Source organism: Dreissena polymorpha, chromosome 2, assembly GCF_020536995.1.
Source record: "Dreissena polymorpha isolate Duluth1 chromosome 2, UMN_Dpol_1.0, whole genome shotgun sequence".
In the NCBI taxonomy this organism is placed as follows: domain Eukaryota; kingdom Metazoa; phylum Mollusca; class Bivalvia; order Myida; family Dreissenidae; genus Dreissena; species Dreissena polymorpha.
This window is the reverse complement of record NC_068356.1, coordinates 103,611,869-103,626,970: the sequence shown is the minus strand read 5'-3', so window position 1 is coordinate 103,626,970 and position 15,102 is coordinate 103,611,869.

The window sequence follows — 15,102 nt, the reverse complement described above, 5'->3', positions numbered from 1 at the left end:
TCGTATATTATCATTATATAAGCGCAAGGGACATGACACGCATGACAATGCATTGGTGGACGTACTACCATGTATCGTAAATAATCATAGTGTAATAGCAAAGGACATTACACGAATGACAATGCAATGATGGCCGTACCATGTTTCGTATATTATCATAGTATAATAGCAAAGGACATGACACGCATGACAATGCATTGATTGCCGTACCATGTTTCGAATATAGTCATAATATAATAGCAAGGGACATGACTCGCTTGACAATGCATTGATGGCCGTACCATATATCGTATATTATCATAGTTTAATAGCAAAAGACATTACACACATGACAATGCAATGATGGCCGTACCATGTTTCGTATATTATCATAGTATAATAGCAAAAGACATGATACGCGTGACAATGCATTGATGTCCGTACCATGTTTCGTATATTATCATAATATAAGAGCAAGGGACATGACACGCATGACAATGCATTGGTGGCCGTACCATGTATCGTTTATTATCATAGTGTAATAGCAAAGGACATTACACGCATGCCAATGCAATGATGGCCGTACCATGTTTCGTATATTATCATAGTGTAATAGCAAAGGACATGACACGCATGACAATGCATTGGTGGCCGTACGATGTATCGTATATTATCATAATATAAGAGCAAGGGACATGACACGCGTGACAATGCATTGATGGCCGTACCATGTATCGTATATATCATATTGTAATAGCAAAGGACATGACACGCATGACAATGCATTGATGACCGTACCATGTTTCGTATATTATCATAGTATAATAGCAAAAGACATGACACGCGTGACAATGCATTGATTGCCGTACCATGTATCGTATATAATCATAGTATAATAGAAAAGAACATTACACGCATGACAATGAATTGGTGGCCGTACCATGTATCGTATATTATCATAGTGTAATAGCAAAGGACATGACACGCGTGACAATGCATTGATGGCCGTACCATGTATCGTATATTACCATAGTATAATAGCAAAAGACATTTCACGCATGACAATGCATTGATTGCCGTACCATGTATCGTATATTATCATAGTGTAATAGCAAAGGACATGACACGCATTACAATGCATTGATAGCCGTACCATGTATCGTATATTATCATAGTATAATAGCAAAGGACATTACACGCATGACAATGCATTGATTGCCGTACCATGCATCGTATATTATCATAGTGTAATAGCAAAGGACATGACACGCATGACAATGCATTGATGGCCGTACCATGTTTCGTATATTATCATAGTATAATAGCAAAAGACATGACACGCGTGACAATGCATTGGTTGTCGTACCATGTATCGTATATTATCATAGTATAATAGCAAAGGACATTACACGCATGACAATGCATTGGTGGCCGTACCATGTTTCGTATATTATCATAGTATAATAGCAAAAGACATGACACGCGTGACAATGCATTGATTGCCGTACCATGTATCGTATAGTATCATAGTATAATAAAAAAGGACATTACACGCTTGACAATGCTTTGGTGGCCGTACCATGTATCGTATATTATCTTAGTGTAATGGCAAAAGACATGATACGCGTGACAATGCATTGATGGCCGTACCATGTTTCGCATATTATCATAATATAAGCGCAAGGGACATGAAACGCATGACAATGCATTGGTGGCCGTACTACATGTATCGTATATTATCATAGTGTAATAACAAAGGACATTACACGCATGCCAATGCAATCATGGCCGTACCATGTTTCGTATCTTATCATAGTGTAATAGCAAAGGACATGACACGCATGACAATGCCTTGGTGGCCGTACCATGTATCGTTTATTATCATAATATAAGAGCAAGGGACATGACACGCGTGACAATGCTATGATGGCCGTACCATGTATCGTATATTATCATATTGTAATAGCAAAGGACATGACACGCGTGACAATGCATTGATTGCCGTACCATGTATCGTATATTATCATAGTATAATACAAAAGAACATTACACGCATGACAATGCATTGGTGGCCGTACCATGTATCGTATATTATCATATTGCAATAGCAAAGGACATGACACGCGTGACAATGCATTGATGGCCGTACCATGTATCGTATATTATCATAGTATAATAGCAAAGGACATCACACGCATGACAATGCATTGGTGGCCGTACCATGTTTCGTATATTATCATAGTATAAAAGCAAAAGACATGACACGCGTGACAATGCATTGATTGCCGTACCATGTATCGTATAGTATCATAGTATAATAGAAAAGGTTATTACACGCATGACAATGCTTTGGTGGCCGTACCATGTATCGTATATTATCATAGTGTAATAGCAAAAGACATGATACGCGTGACAATGCATTGATGGCCGTACCATGTTTCGTAAATTATCATACGATAAGCGCAATGGACATGACACGCATGACAATGCCTTGGTGGCCTACTACCATGTATCGTATATTATCATAGTGTAATAGCAAAGGACATTACACGCATCACAATGCAATGATGGCCGTACCATATTTCGTATATTATCATAGGGTAATAGCAAAGGACATGACACGCGTGACAATGCATTAGTGGCCGTACCATGTATCGTATATTATCATAAAATAAGAGCAAGGGAAATGACACGCGTGACAATGCAATAATGGCCGTACCATGTATCGTATATTATCATAGTATGCTAGCAAAATACATTACACGCGTGACAATGCATTGATGGCCGTACCATATATCGAATATTATCATAGTGTAATAGCAAAGGACATGGCACGCATGACAATGCATTCATTGCCGTACCATGTTTCGTATATTATCATAATGTAATAGCAAAGGACAAGACACGCATGGCAATGCATTCGTGGCCGTACCATATATCGTATATTTTTATAGTGTAATAGCAAAGGACATAACACGCATGACAATACATTGATTGCCGTACCATGTATCGCATACCATCATAGTATAATAGAAAAGAACATTACACGCATGAAAATGCATTGGTGGCCGTACCATGTATCGAATATTATCATAGTGTAATAGCAAAGGACATGACACGCGTGACAATGAATTGATTGCCGTACCATGTATCGTATATTACCATAGTATAATAGCAAAGGACATTACACGCATGACAATGCATTGATTGCCGTACCATGTATCGTATATTATCATAGTGTAATAGCAAAGGACATGACACGCATTACAATGCATTGATAGCCGTACCATGTATCGTATATTATCATAGTATAATAGCAAAGGACATGACACGCATGACAATGCATTGATTGCCGTACCATGTATCTTATATTATCATAGTGTAATACCAAAGGACATGACACGCATGACAATGCATTGATGGCCGTACCATGTTTCGTATACTATCATAGTATAATACCAAAAGACATGACACGCGTGACAATGCATTGATTGTCGTACCATGTTTCGTATATTCTCATAGTATAATAGCAAAAGACATGACACGCGTGACAATGCATTGATTGCCGTACCATGTATCTTATAGTATCATAGTATAATAGAAAAGGTTATTACAAGCATGACAATGCTTTGGTGGCCGTACCATGTATCGTATATTATCATAGTGTAATAGCAAAAGATATGATACGCGTGACAATGCATTGATGGCCGTACCATGTTTCGTAAATTATCATACGATAAGAGCAAGGGACATGACACGCATGACAATGCCTTGGTGGCCGTACTACCATGTATCGTATATTATTATAGTGTAATAGCAAAGGACATTACACGCATGACAATGCAATGATGGCCGTACCATATTTCGTATATTATCATAGGGTAATAGCAAAGGACATGACACGCGTGACAATGCATTAGTGGCCGTACCATGTATCGTATATTATCATAAAATAAGAGCAAGGGAAATGACACGCGTGACAATGCAATGATGGCCGTACCATGTATCGTATATTATCATAGTATACTAGCAAAAGACATGACACGCGTGACAATGCATTGATGGCCGTACCATGTAGCGAATATTATCATAGTGTAATAGAAAAGGACATGGCACGCATGACAATGCATTCATTGCCGTACCATGTTTTGTATATTATCATAATGTCATAGCAAAAGACAAGACACGCATGACAATGCATTGGTGGCCGTACCATATATCGTATATTTTTATAGTGTAATAGCAAAGGACATAACAAGCATAACAATGCATTGATTGCCGTACCATGTATCGTATACCATCATAGTATAATAGAAAAGAACATTACACGCATGACAATGCATTGGTGGCCGTACCATGTATCGAATACTATCATAGTGTAATAGCAAAGGACATGACACGCGTGACAATGAATTGATGGCCGTACCATGTATCGTATATTACCATAGTATAATAGCAAAGGACATTACACGCATGACAATGCATTGATTGCCGTACCATGTATCGTATATTATCATAGTGTAATAGCAAAGGACATGACACGCATTACAATGCATTGATAGCCGTACCATGTATCGTATATTATCATAGTATAATAGCAAAGGACATGACACGCATGACAATGCATTGATTGCCGTACCATGTATCGTATATAATCATAGTGTAATAGCAAAGGACATGACACGCATTACAATGCATTGATAGCCGTACCATGTATAGTATATTATCATAGTATAATAGCAAAGGACATGACACGCATGACAATGCATTGATTGCCGTACCATGTATCTTATATTATCATAGTGTAATAGCAAAGGACATGACACGCATGACAATGCATTGATGGCCGTACCATGTTTCGTATATTATCATAGTATAATAGCAAAAGACATGACACGCGTGACAATGCATTGATTGTCGTACCATGTTTCGTATATTCTCATAGTATAATAGCAAAAGACATGACACGCGTGACAATGCATTGATTGCCGTACCATGTATCTTATAGTATCATAGTATAATAGAAAAGGTTATTACAAGCATGACAATGCTTTGGTGGCCGTACCATGTATCGTATATTATCATAGTGTAATAGCAAAAGATATGATACGCGTGACAATGCATTGATGGCCCTACCATGTTTCGTAAATTATCATACGATAAGAGCAAGGGACATGACACGCATGACAATGCCTTGGTGGCCGTACTACCATGTATCGTATATTATTATAGTGTAATAGCAAAGGACATTACACGCATGACAATGCAATGATGGCCGTACCATATTTCGTATATTATCATAGGGTAATAGCAAAGGACATGACACGCGTGACAATGCATTAGTGGCCGTACCATGTATCGTATATTATCATAAAATAAGAGCAAGGGAAATGACACGCGTGACAATGCAATGATGGCCGTACCATGTATCGTATATTATCATAGTATACTAGCAAAAGACATGACACGCGTGACAATGCATTGATGGCCGTACCATGTAGCGAATATTATCATAGTGTAATAGAAAAGGACATGGCACGCATGACAATGCATTCATTGCCGTACCATGTTTTGTATATTATCATAATGTCATAGCAAAAGACAAGACACGCATGACAATGCATTGGTGGCCGTACCATATATCGTATATTTTTATAGTGTAATAGCAAAGGACATAACAAGCATAACAATGCATTGATTGCCGTACCATGTATCGTATACCATCATAGTATAATAGAAAAGAACATTACACGCATGACAATGCATTGGTGGCCGTACCATGTATCGAATATTATCATATAGTAATAGCAAAGGACATGACACGCGTGACAATGAATTGATGGCCGTACCATGTATCGTATATTACCATAGTATAATAGCAAAGGACATTACACGCATGACAATGCATTGATTGCCGTACCATGTATCGTATATTATCATAGTGTAATAGCAAAGGACATGACACGCATTACAATGCATTGATAGCCGTACCATGTATCGTATATTATCATAGTATAATAGCAAAGGACATGACACGCATGACAATGCATTGATTGCCGTACCATGTATCGTATATAATCATAGTGTAATAGCAAAGGACATGACACGCATTACAATTCATTGATAGCCGTACCATGTATAGTATATTATCATAGTATAATAGCAAAGGACATGACACGCATGACAATGCATTGATTGCCGTACCATGTATCTTATATTATCATAGTGTAATAGCAAAGGACATGACACGCATGACAATGCATTGATGGCCGTACCATGTTTCGTATATTATCATAGTATAATAGCAAAAGACATGACACGCGTGACAATGCATTGATTGTCGTACCATGTTTCGTATATTCTCATAGTATAATAGCAAAAGACATGACACGCGTGACAATGCAATGATGGCCTTTCCATGTTTCGTATATTATCATAGGGTAATAGCAAAGGACATGACACGCATGACAATGCATTGGTGGCCGTACCATGTATCGTATATTATCATAATATAAGAGCAAGGGACATGACACGCGTGACAATGCATTGATGGCCGTACCATGTATCGTATATTATCATAGTGTAATAGCAAAGGACATGACACGCATGACAATGAATTGATGGCCGTACCATGTTTCGTATATTATAATAGTGAAATAGCAAAGGACATGACACGCATGACAATGAATTGATGACCGTACCATGTTTCGTATATTATCTTAGTATAATAGCAAAAGACATGACACGCGTGACAATGCATTGATTGCCGTACCATGTATCGTATATTATCATAGTATAATAGCAAAGGACATTACACGCATGACAATGCATTGGTGGCCGTACCATGTTTCGTATATTATCATACTATCATAGCAAAAGACATGACACGCGTAACAATGCATTTACTGCTGTACCATGTATCGTATATTATCATAGTATAATAGCATGGGACATTGCACGTATGACAATGTATTGATGGCCGTACCATGTATCGTTATCGTATGGATATTATAGTTAAATACTTGATGTGACTGTAATGACGCTGTAATACACAAGGGTCGGACTTATTTCATGAGATGTGCACATAGAAGAACACGGCCAATCACATATGAAAAGAACGTGATACCCCAATGGCATTGCCTCATCTTACACGTGTGCTTAGTTGAAGATTTTGAAGTTCATGACATAAAAAAGTAACCTTCTCGTCTTGAGCAGCTCTGAAATAATACTCATAATAGAGTAGACAAGCTTTTTTTTATGTTGGTATTTTCATTATGTGATAATATAGCAAGTACCTGTAACTAACATAATGTCGTTTTATTTCAGTTAGCTTTTCGTGGATCTTCCATATTTTAACTGCAGAAGTCACGTATCAAAAATGGAAGTTAAACATGAGATTTTACTAAAATGTACTCCATTGTGTGTGCAATATTTGTTGTATTTAACACGACTGTGCACAACTACATGTACATATATTTTTGTCAATCCGAGAGATGCATATTGCGTTTATTGGAGCTCAGTGACTGAAGTAATGATTGATACGTCAGACATATTGTTCGAATTAATCAGGAACCATTGAATAATTTATCGGAACATCTGATGCGCTCTCTTCATTTAAACTATACTATTTCATTATTAATTTACATTATTGAATTCCCTTCGCGGAATCTATTTTAAAAATGGCAGCACTGTCGGTATCATTAATTATCAAATGGGTATTTTAAGACAGATTGTTTAAAATCAGCAATGAGACAATTTTGAAATTGCTATTTGGTGGTTTATGAAGAGGAACGTACTTGACAACGGTACAAAAGAGAACGGTTGACTTGCCTGGTTTATTTAGATTTCATAACACGCGTGCTACATGTACAATGAGTCTTGTTCTGAGAAAACTGGGCATAATGCATGTGCGTTAAGTGTCGTCCCAGATTAGCATGTGTAGTCTGCACAGGCTAATCTGGGACGACACTTTCCGCTTCTATGGTATTTTTCCTTTAAAGGAAGTCCCTTTTTACCGAAAATCTAGTTTAAGCGGAAAGTGTCGTCTCTGATTAGCCTGTGCGTACTGCACAGGCTAATATGGGACGACAATTTACGCACATGCATTATGCCCAGTTTTCTCAGAACAAGACACAAATAGTTGTAATTGTTAACGTGTGGAAAACACATACACAAAAAACCTATATTTTTCATAGTCTATTTTGTGAGATTAATTCTTAACTATCATTATCCGACTAATGCATTTTGTTCATGTAACTTTAAATGTATTAACCAGCTTAGTGCAACATGGCATACACTGATTTGATAAATGCTTATCTTAACTTCAGCAAGATCATTATTGATAATTTAAATTGGTATCATGAAACTGCCAACGATGACTTAGCCTTATCCTGAATATTTTTTTTGTATAGATGCTTTCCTGAATTTAGATCCATGAGTTTACACGTCACATAGACATGTTATTCTCACGAACAACCGGTAGTTCATAGTACATAACAGGACGTAGTGCATTAAAAAATAACATAAATCGTACTCAATGTGCTGATATGTATCTACCAAAATTGAGAAGGAACTATTACATAGACCGTACCATGATACGCTTTAAATCTCCTCTGGTTGAATTAGGATGCTATACTGAGTATTAATATAAAAGAGATCCATCAGGTTGAACGGGTATTAATACATGTGCGTAAATGATCAACTTAAATGCAAATGTGCAGTCCGCACATGCTGACAAGTGACGACATATTCTGCCTGAACGTTATTTGCGCTAAGAAGAGAATCATTGCAAAATCACGATGCAATAAATAGCGGAAAGTGTCGTCTCTGATTAGCATGTGCGGACTGCACCGTTTAATCTTGTTCGACACATTTCGCCCATGTATAAAGCCCGGTGTGGGTCGACACATAACGCACATATAAAAAGTCCGTTCTTTCCAGAGGAAACGCAATTACCGGTATATACATTTTAATATTGATTCTGTTTTTATTTTCTTCCAAGTACGTCATAGTGGTCATCTAGGTTCATACATAATTAAAGCCGAATTAGTAGAAGACCAGATGATGGTGGCCAAGGGGAGGACTTGTTTTCGGACAATTGCGTTATATGGACACATCAACAGTGTCGAGAGGGGGAATGGACAATGCTCTGCTCTTTTTTCGGCGTAAGCTGAATAAGCCAGCTTTTCACCCTGACTTGACCTTTGTAAGTGTCCAATAAAATTCAAATAAAATTTCCCGCGGCTAGGTACGAATGAATACACTTCATTTATTCCATTGGCTGATTTGAGTATACCACCAGAACATTGGAAACATATCCGCGTCTTTGTAACACTGTTTTACTGTATGAAACAATTTTATCTCTAATGAAAAGGCTTAATAGATAGAACAGTTTTACACTCAATTCTCGACATCAATACAGTTTGTGCGTACACCTTTTATTTTCAGAGTATTACCAGCGCAAAAGCGTTTATACTTAAAAGGCTATGTTCTCATATTTAGTACTTACTTCCATATTCCTGTCAACATGTTAACATGTAAAAGTATAAAGAGCAGTGGAAGCGAGGCCTCACTTTAAAGAATTGCATTTCAACCCGCGAGGTTTCGGGTCAATTCGCGGACATTCAGAGTTTATATACAGGTCATCACCGGAGTTCGCGGTCAGTAAAATCATCGTTATATAATAAAGACGCTATCCGTGAACTAGGTGACCTGGAATTTTCTTTAGACCAGAAATATGTTAAAAGAAGATATTCAGCAATATAATTATGGTATGTCAATAATAGATTCTTAATGTGTTTTCAACAATACAATGATAAATATTATTTTTAATGAATTTAACAATAATTATTCCACCATATTGCCTAATGTACTAAAGTGATATTATGAGCATGTAACAGTTTATAGGTGTCTATCGCAACCGTTGATTATTTTTGATGTTTCTACTTCATATACACTTATAGTAATTAATGCAGCATCAACATACTAAAACAATATACCAGAAAGAGAAAAATAATGCATTTGAATATCAACCGTACTTTCGTTTGACAACTGATCATGCGTTTACGAGTTGAACCTAAATTTAGTTTTAGTGCAGATTTGTTCATACGACACAAAGACACAATATTGTTTTACGGATCATTTCGGCTTACAGGACTGGGTGGGTCACGTAAGAATATCGAATCTAAAATATATTTTTATAAACAACTGGTAGCAAGGTGAGTTGCAGGTAATTGATCAGTAACCACATTTTAACTAACTATTTTGACCTGTTAATTCTTTTCAGCTCAATTCAACAGTGCAAAATGCCCATAATATCACTTTAAGCATGAGCACGATGATTCTCGATACTGTTAATAATCGAATCAAATAGCAATGCCCGACAGACCACTAAAACAGGTTTGTTCTCGTGTGGCCGGTTGACTCAACTGTTTAAATTTCACTTCCATTCTTCTTTTGGTTTTCTGTTTTGTATCTATAGGTTTATGACCAGCAATATGTTATAATGTAAAATAAGCCGCGAAAACTCCCCGTAACATCCCGTACTGCGTGTGATGCAGCTAAGAACTGCACAGAAAAAGACATTCGCTATCCTTGATCTCATTCATTAAACTATTAACGCCGTATATCTTTTTTAAAGATATTTCTTGTTCCACATGTCACTGCGTCGAGGCGATGTCATCTTTTATTCTCGCTCAAGTGTGTTCATTTAACAATGTTATGAGAGGACGCGAAACGTTTGAGTATGAAATTTTGCTTTCAGCACTTAAATAACTTGCTGTTACATTTATATTTGTATTGACTAAATACTTTAAAATCTAATTGTTCTAAAAGATGTGATGTTTATACTCACTGACATGTTTGCCAAACTAGCTTCTAAAGTCTTTGCATTAACACACAGGTTTCGTCCACAATACATAGCTATGGTAGATGGCCCAAAATTAATTTGTAATAATGTCGTAATTGCATAGTGTCAATCAATTATATGCTGATAAAATGAGATTTAAAGATATATTTAAGATTTGACATAATTACTGTGTATATCGGACAAACTGGTTCTTCGTGTGTGCGCGTGTGTTTGCGTGTGTATGTGTGCATGTTTAGAATAAAACATTAGTTGATGTATATGTATTTATTTGTGAAATTGCGTTATTTGTAAACGAGTTAATGTGTATCGCTAGTTCTTTTGAATGCGCATTCATGCTTAATTTTGTTTCGACATAGATTTTTTTTAAACAACACTTAACAAACAAAACCAACCCCAAGTGGCTTTTATGTAATTTTTAACACATTTATGCAAAGTGTCTAGAAAAAAACGCCTTATGCACTGCTCAGGACCAAACAATGAAAATTTACTAATGAAGTAATTAACATTCTTCGTCGGTAAATAAATAATTCAAAGAGAGCAAGAAAATGTCACTAGCATGGAACATTGCGCAGTTACTTGAACCTTAATTGACGAATGCGGCGCAAGTTAGGAAACTGCTCCTTCGCAATGTTCCATGTGGAGCGACAGTAGATTAATTGTAGGTATTGTTTGACCTTATACTACTTAACGGTTTCTAACAACTGTTTTGTCGAGCGATTACTTATCAAACACAGAATCAGTGATACTCATTGTAACACTAAAATGCTCGCCAGGGTGTCAAAGCGTTAAATGTATATTATTAGTTTAATTATTATGCCCCCTTCGAAGAGGAGAGGGTATATCGTTTCGCTGGATGTCGGTCGGTCGGACGGGCGGTATGTAGGTCTTTCGGGAGACCAGTTCGTTTCCGATCAATAACTTGTGAACGGTTTGACCAATTTGCTTGATATTTCTCATGTGCATTGGTCTTGTAAATGACCCAGATTGAAATTAACGTCAAAGTTCAAGGTCACTGTCACACTAAGAGTGAAAATTGTTTCCGATCAATAACTTGTGAACGGAGGGACCGATTTGCTTGATACTTCCCATATTCTTTTACAGCAGATGACCCCTATATAAATTGATGTCACAATGTCGAAGGTCAATGTCACTGTTGCACTTAGTGTGAACTTGTATCCGATCAATAATTCATAACAATATCATGGCGTTATTTTGGCGAACTGACATCGTCAGTGTCAAGTAACAACAAGTGCGAAAGGAATTATAAGCATTTCAATGAAATTTGATTTTTTAGTGACTTTTTTTTTTACAGATTATCATTTTTGTCCTGTAGGTCATAAGCTTGCTGCTTTACATAATTCTAGAACTTTGTTTCTTGCATTAGCAACTTGTGAAGATAACTCTACTTTCAAGACACGATTAACATACGTGTCAGACTCAATTCCATTCGTCGCAATTAAGTCGCAAATTGCCGGCCACATACATACATTTCTATGTGTCATTGATACACGTGACAGACAAGTATGGGATGTTTGTTTTACAGAACAGGACGATATAATGTCTAATAAGGCAAGACTTATATTGAACGTGAGTAGATTGACGCTACGTTTCCAAATCCACCGATTTGTTCCCAACGAAACTATTTTCATTAGAAAGATAAATGATTCAAGAATAATAAGACACAGGTGTTCACTATTTTAAGTCAGTTTTGAAATACAAGATAAACACTAAAAATTGCCGCGTCATGCGAACAAGGGTTTAATGCATTTTTATTACAACCATCCTAGCTCAATACAAACCTGCGCGATGGCGTACTCTGTTCAGGGATTAACCTGTCCGCCGTTTAGTTAAACAGTCTGCACGATTGTACAGGATTGTCTGGATCTACGATGGCCGTATGTGACAAAATACCATTTGTAGAGCGACGCGGTTCACATTATTAAGAATTGTATTATAACGACATAAAAGACGCACTGAATATTAATAATTTAAGTAAACAACGACCTGTACACGTTAATAGTCCAAATGTAATTTGCTATGTTATCTGTTGACAAGATAATGTTCTCCGTAAATACGGCGTTGTGAGTTGGCATTCGGGCATTTATAACCGGATTATTCATCGCAAACGTGGCACATGCTGCAAAATATGCAACTTCTTACGCAGACAAAATACTTTTCTGAATAAGTGTTTATATTATTACATATATTGCATTTAGATTTTTGCCTATAAGATTAATGTAGACGTTTTATCTCTTCTACAACACATCTACAGCCTATGACAAGGCAGTCGTAGTTTGATGTTAAAAATAACAACATTAACAAAACAAGCACATTAAATTGTTCTTGACATTTTCATTATCACTAAAATTTATAATATAAATCTGAAAACTACATAGAAACGTTGCAGCTAACATCCGTTTAAAGATACGATTCATTAACCCATTTATGCCTAGTGGACTCTCCCATCTTTCTAAATTGGATCAATTTATTTCCAAAATTAGGGATGTCTAGTATATTTATTTCTATATTTAGAATATAGAAATGCCTTTAAGCAAACAGCGCAGACCTAGATGAGACGCCGCATCATGCGGCGTCTCATATGGGTCTACGCTGTTTTCCCATGCCTTTTTTATAGACGCTAGGCATAAATGGGTTAAAGTAGTCGTACGTGAATGTATGTAAACACTTACAGTATCTTCTAATTGGTCCTTCAACTAGCATCAGCATTTGACATTTCTGAATACATACTAACGTGTGAGATACACCCCATACACAAGAAAGAACGATGTCATACTTTAAATAATTCGCCACATATATTCGGTAGTAAAATGATTATACAATTTCTTTATTACATATAAACACTCATCTTATCATAACGGCAGAGCAATTTACCTCGATAGATTTAAAATTGGGCATTGAAAACAATTTATCGGTTTCACAAACATACTGATTACACATAATATCATGGCACAGTTGCGTTCTTAAGGTAGGCGTATAATACTTTAACGGATATATTAAGGGTAGATGAAAAACACCAAAACATTGAACATACAAAACTAATTTGCTATTACATATGTATCACGTGAGCAGCGAAGTCCACGGCGTCTTTGCAAACTTTCCCACAAACGTTACACTGCCAATGATTGTTGACATTATGGAGTCCCATATGTAAGAAGTAGATCGCTCTGTTGAAGAATACAATCTCGCAGTATTTGCACATGGGCGCATTTGACGCGTCGTTCACGTCCAGTGCACAGATTTCATTCTTCTTGTCAAACTTTAGAGGTTTATAGTCTGACGATATTTCTGGTGAAACGTGAGGGCGAAGTTTGTCTTGAGCCCTCGTGAGTTCAACCTCAGAATCCTCAACGGTGTGGTCATGTTGTGCTTTAGGTTTGTTTGTCTGAAACTTTAAATCGAGGTCTTTTCCGAACACTGAGTATATAATACGTTGTTCATTTGTCGATAAAGCTAGAACACTGGATATATCAGTTGCCGTATCTAACGGCGTATCTCTGTCCTGTGTACTGCCCTGAGTTAAACTAAAGGCTGTGTGCATTATTTCAGTATGTCCTGGTTGAAGACTCTGAAGTTTTGTCGTCGTAGATGTATCGTCAACTGACACAGGTCTTGTCGCAGATATATCGCCCACTGACACAGGTTTTGTCGCAGATATATCGCCCACTGACACAGGTCTCGTCGCAGATATATCGCCCACTGACACATGTCTTGTCGCTGATATATCGCCCACTGACACAGGTCTTGTCGCAGATATATCGCCCACTGACAAAGGTCTTATCGCAGATATATCGCCCACTGAAACAGGTCTTTTCGGTAAACTGTATCTATCCTTTGACTTGTGCTCTGTCAAAAAAGAAGCGCTGTTTCGTCTCAAACGAATCGTATCGTGGTTAGTAGGGTCATTCTCAGGTGTAGTGTTCGCTATTTCAATTTCGGGTTGACATTTTAGATTATGGTTACATTTATTGTACGTTGGTAACGACCCTTGTTCATGCTTAATCATGTGCCACGTTAATTCAGGTGAAGCATTGAATCTTATATTGCAGATCTTGCAAAACATGTTACCGTTACACTTGCAATCGCGTTTTTCATGACAAACAACCCCGTTTGGCGCGGAAGAATACCGCGATTTCTTACCCGCAAAAGAAACTTCAACATTGCTGGTAGGGTAGTGGCGTTTGTATGAATTTCTTGATTTTTCAAAGGGCTTCTGATCAAATTGCCTATGTGTCAGC